Below are 6108 nucleotides of genomic sequence, written 5' to 3' on the forward strand. Positions count from 1 at the left end.
GCAGGGTAGCAGCTGTGTACTCCAGTGGAGCAAAGGACCTGTAAGCCAGTACATCTCACGAGGCCACCCTGTACTCCCCTCCCAACTTTGTGCCTCTCAACAACTTTGCTAAATCTCAGTTTTCTGCAAAAGTGGGGCTCTTCCTACCATTGCCATTGCACAGCAGTGTAGTAAGAATTAAATAAGAATATATAAAAGGCTCATGTAAACTCTAAATTTGCATATTGATTTTCACCAGAAGACTCAATCCCAGCACTGGCAGAGGTAGAGCCAATTGCCTGGATTCAGGCAACTGGAGAGGTACTTTAATAGTGCCCTAAAAGAAATCGCTACATATTTCTGTAGACATCCACAAGGTCAAAGTTGCTATGGTGTTCCCCATGTTTTAACATCCATCTACCAGATAAGTGCTTCCCAATGCCTCTCCTTTCTCCTGCCCACATTCTCTGGCTACTTGTCTTTTAAGAATCACTATGGAGTGTTGCCTCTGATGAAGCATTTCCTGTTCCTGCCATGTGCCGCTGACCTCTCCTCATGTGTAGATGTCACTGACAACACTTGTTAAATGTCTCGCTCCCCACACTAAACTAGAGCTTTCTTGGGTTCAGGTCTAGCTGGGATTCATATCCATATCTCCAGTGCCTATCTCTGTGCTTGGATCCAAGTAGAGGTACTTGGGAAAGGAAATGGAGGAGGCAAAGAGAAATTATTTCATTCAACCTGAATAGGTTTCTGTCCTCCTGCTCATAATCTAGTGGGTGATAAAGACACACATATGTAATATTGATACAAGGTGGTTGGAACCAAGGTTGTAGTGAAGAGGGAGGAGAGGAATTCTGAGCAGGGGGCTCTTGGGAGGCCTCAGGAGCCTGTCTGGTGAGTTAGAAATGTCTTTATTCCATCTCATTCTGCAAAGGAATTTAACCATTTGTTGGGATAGACTTGTGTAATGAGTTACACAACCATTAGTTTATTTTTTTCCAACAGGTAGTTTCTTCCATTTTGAAAAGTAAAGCTTTCAGGAATTATTTAATCTTTGTTTGAAGCCAATTGAATATTAAAGGATCTCTCCCTCCTTTGCATATGTCAACAGAATTGGAAGTCTCATGGGGTTATAGGATAGAGGAGCACAGAGCTTTGGAATCACTTCCTCTCCTCCCCCCACACTGACTGCTACTCAATTTGGCACTCAGTTAACTCTTGCCTGGACTACTGTGATCTTCCAAGACTGCCTTTCTCCAATTCCTTTTTGCCCCCAATGCAAAATCAATGTCCTAAAGTGCTAATTTTACTTAAAATCTTTCTGTGAATTCTGACTAGCTGCTAAATTTAGTCCTCATTCCATAGCCTGGAAATCAGAACCCACAGGCTGCCTTATTGGCTCTCATCTTGTCTCTCACTGCTCCTCAGTGTGTGTCTTGAAGCTCCAGCTACACCAGGTGCTGTAAGGCAGCTCAAGGCCTCACTCCAGCTTCCCTCCCACCTACAGTGCTACCCTGTCCCATGTCTGCCTCTGTTGACAAGGCTTCCCCAGCACAGCCCTTTCCCCTGTCTCCACGCTGCCCGTCAGGCTAAGAGGAGTAAACACCTGCCATCAGCAACTGAGCTTCCATTTTCCCACAATCCAGGTCACAGTTCTCCATATTTTGTTTGGAAAATCAATCCCTCACTCTTAACCATCTGTCTTATGGGGGATTTGCTCTAAACACAGCCCCAGGGGTAGGCCCTGGCTGGCTTACTCCTATTGTCACATTCTGTCTCACCAGAAACAATGATTGGTTCAGGGATGAGAATGGTCACCTGATGCAGGATGCAAACTCTTCCCCCAGCTTATGATGCTTTAAGGTTCAGAATAGCTGCAGCCACGTTTGCTACGAGAAGGGGACCCACCTTGAGAATGGAGCCATCTCAGGGAAAGCAGAGCCTGCAAATCTCTCCTGGACATTTAGTTATGTAAAAAAGTTCTAGTTTTTATTTTAGCATATTTTTGTTGGGTTTTCTGTAACTTCCAAAAAAAATTGTGTCCAACAGATACTCTCAGTTCAATGACATTGTCTAGAAACTCTTCTGGAGCTCTCTTCACCAGTGCCCCAGCTCCCCATCCCCTATTATTAGTACCTTTGAGATAGAAAGTGTTTATACTTCACAAATGTTGAAGGAACAAGGACACAATATCTAGATCTGATGAGCAACAGGGAGCAGTAAAGTGCACTATCAGCACAAAGATGTTGTAATAATTCTCCCACCTGCTGAGTACTTTCCTTGGCTGTGGTTCTCCATGCTGTCACTGAGTTGGCTTGGCAGGAATCTTGGAGATGCAAATACAGCTAGATGTAGCTGGGAAGCCATAAGCAGAACTGTAATACAATAGAAGATTAAAAAGTATGCTTTATGACAAAGAGTCAGTATTGTATTGTAAAACTTTTCTTTTTATATAGATGCATACACATATATGTGCATTGGGACACAATGTAAAATGTATTTCTTCATGCGGATGGAAGCAAAATATTTTTGAAAACCATTGATCTAGCTCCCACCTGAGATAATTCTATAATACACAATACACAAGAATAGAAAATAACAGAGTGCATGATATTAGAGAGGGTACTTACTTTGTAAAATTTCTTTTTCAGTCATATAGATATATACACATATATATGAAATGTATTTCTTACTGTGGGTGGTAGCCACAAAGTTTGAAAACCACTGACTTGTTTTCTACCTGGGGCCAGAAATATGACAAAACAGTATGATTGTCTGAGCTGCAGCCAGCAATGCAAGGAGAAGGAAGGAGAGTCCACAATAACCTCGGCACCAAGAGCTATGAACACAGGCAATATATTTATAAAATGATTCCTAGGCTTCCAGGCAAGCAGTGCAGTGCCTGTACACAGGACTGCACTTAGAGCCAAGGCAGACAACGGGGCTGGCCAAGCCAAGGCATGTATCTTTCCAGCCTATTCTCATGTCCAACTCTTCAAAGCCACAAAGACACAGGAGACAGTAGCCTTTAGAGAAAGAGGAACTAAAAGAGGCTAAACATTCTGAACTGTTTGCTACCTTTGGCTTGGCCTAAAGGAACCCTGAGGGTGCTTTGCAAAGAACATGACCTTGAGAATCAAAGGCGCAGAGACAATCTACTGCTGGCTTGTGTGGTTGCTTTAATATCTGAAGAATAATAATAACAAAAGCCAGTTGTCTTTAAAAAGCAGGCAATTTGCTTTTTAAAAAATGTTTGCTCTTCTCATGTTTTAAATTGCTCATCTCTTGTCTTCTGTATTTATTTTCAGTTTGTTTTGTTCTCTACATGTTTAGCACTTAGAGAATGTTACTTTCAATCTTCCTTTAAAATGTTTCAGTTACGTGGCTTGCTCTTTCTGTTGTGTTCTATTTAATTTCCCACCATTGTTTTCACTTTAAATCATTTTTGTTTCTTTTTTCTCTTTTAGCTTTATTCACAACTGTGTCCTTGACATTGTAAGCTTCTGTTTTTAACATCTAAAATTTAATTATTTTATCTCATTTTTCCCTAGTTATACTTTCTAATTTCTGACCTTCCAGTTTTGTTTCTCAACCTGTTTAATGTGTTATTTTTATCCCTTTTATTTGGTTTCTCTTATTTCAGCCTCAATTTTCCCCGCAACCTTTTGTTTACAAATGTATTCTCTTATTTGTAATTTTGATTATTCTGTTCCTTGTATAGTGGGCATTTGTCAGGCTGACAAGCAACAGAAATGCAAAGCTCAGGCTCTTAACCTCTATACCACTCAATCTTTTTTTTTTTTTTTTTTTTTTAATTTCAGTATATTACAGGGGTACAAATGTTTAGGTTACATATATTGCCTTTGCCCCACCTGAGTCAAGAGCTTCAAGCGTGTTCGTCCCCCAGATGGTGCACACTGCACCCATTAGGTGTGAATATACCCGTCCCCTTCTCCCCGCTCCCAGCTGCCCAGCACCCGAGGAATGTTATTACTATATATGCACTTAAGTGTTGGTCAGTTAAGTCGGTTAATACCAATCAAATTGGTATACCACTCAGTCTTAATCTGTAAATACCTTCATAGCTGACTGAATATTTCCTATATACCTATCTGACCCTGACTTTTTCTTTTCTCTTTTGAGCCATCTCCTTTCTTAGCAGGGTTACAAGAGGATCCTCCAGTTTTCCGAGTGTCCATTTCCTTGTACTCATTAGAAGCAGCAAGAAGTTATCTAGAGCAGAAGAATCCAGGATTTTTAAAACATTGTCACTAAGCCCCTTGCTGGATGGCTTTCACATGTGATAGGTGTGTGCATCGCCCAGGCCAGCTCCAAGTGCCAGAAATGTGTGAGAAGATGGTGCTCTTTCATCTCTTAACCCTCAGTTGAAGTCTCCCGGGGAAGCCATCAGAATTAGGCCCCTAGAGAAGGGGCCCCAATCCTTTGTACACGCGTGCACATGGATTCTCTCTCTCTCTCTCTGCAGGAAAAGGACACCAGAAACAAGAAGAGAAGCTCCTTCCTCTGGCGATGATCCTCCAGCACACTCTATTGACAAAGCTTAACACTGTGTTCACTGTAAGGAGGAAATTCTTAAAGGGTTCAGCTCCATTATCACAGAAGGATAAGGAGGGGATGTGGAGCTGAGAGAATGAATGGACAACCGGAACAGGACAGCCGGTAGCTACTCAGCTTCCATATTCACCCTTCTTCACACGTCTGGGCTCTGTACAATGAAGCAACTCTGCATTTCCATCTAACAAGATATCACTACACTCCCAAATGAAGACATTCTCACTTCACCAAAATAAGGAGATGCACAGCCCCAACAGTCGCCGGATCCATTGCTGGCTATATTAGTTACTACTCAAGTTCCATCACAGTTCCACTGAGTATTTTCCTACCCAAAGGCTATATTGTAAGGTTAAGCACCACCAATTTGTATAAAAATACAAATGGAAAGAAAGAAATGCGTACACACATAAACATATAACAGCCAAAGATAAAATATGCAAAGCTACTGCAGCCGTTGTTTCAGTAGTTGGCTACAAGGCCACAGTTGAGAGCTCTGGCTTATGTTTCCCTTGCCCTTGGCCAGAAGCTGAGTTGGTCAATTCTTTATCTGGTAGAGTGACCTAAACCTTCATTCAGAAGGGTAACGTCCTCAACTGTTCTGCCTTTATTTTGATTGTTACAGTTTTTCATTAACCTTTACTATTATTGGTCATGGAATTGCTAAGGGGCACCCTAGAGAATCCCCTGGATCCATATATCCTCCTTGGCCCCAGTGTGTAGCAGCAATTCAATTTCCCTTTGGTAATTGGAATCAATCACCCCAGCCAGTAAAGTAACTCCTTAATTTTGGCCTGTTGGTTTAGTCATGTAAACAGCCTCAAATGATGGTGGTAGTCTCTTCAAATTCAGTGAAATGACTGTTGTGTCTCCTGATGAATGCATTCCCTGCTCCCTTGGGGGCTTAGACCTCTAAATTAGCAAAGCTCAAAGCTGTCAGGTACAAGAAGCAAAGATTCTGTGAATAGATTATTAGATACATTAGTGAGAGGACCCACTCTCGCTTTCACTCCTTGTTCCCAGGTCTGTGCAATCTGGCTATGGGGGAAATAGCACCACATAGTGGTCTCTGATGCAGAGCCCACACAGCCTATAAAATGGAACCCTCTCCTTTCAGAGTGCTGTTTCCCAACTAGTGGCATAACCAAGTCTTCTGTAAGCCATTTCTCATCTTCAATTAGGCCAGCCACTTTGGAGCTAGCTGGAGGGGGTTGGGGGGTATGTGATAAATTCAGTAATTCCATGGGCATAAGCTCATTGCTGCACTTCCTTTACTGTGAAATGAGTTCCTCGATCAGACTCATTGCTGAACAGAACGCCGTGATGCAAGAATGCATATCTGAATCCACGGATGGAGGTGCCGACAGAAGCTTTCAAGCAAGGAATGCAAATCCACACCCAGAATATGTCTATTCGAGTGAGGATGAATTTCTGCCCACTCTATGATGAAGGAGGCAAATATAATCAACCTACCACCACTGGCTGAAGAGAAGCACTAGGACAAGAGCAGCAGGATCCTGAAGGCGGAGTTGGTAACATTTCTAAAAGTGGGAC

Source organism: Eulemur rufifrons, chromosome 8 (assembly GCF_041146395.1).
Source record: "Eulemur rufifrons isolate Redbay chromosome 8, OSU_ERuf_1, whole genome shotgun sequence".
In the NCBI taxonomy this organism is placed as follows: domain Eukaryota; kingdom Metazoa; phylum Chordata; class Mammalia; order Primates; family Lemuridae; genus Eulemur; species Eulemur rufifrons.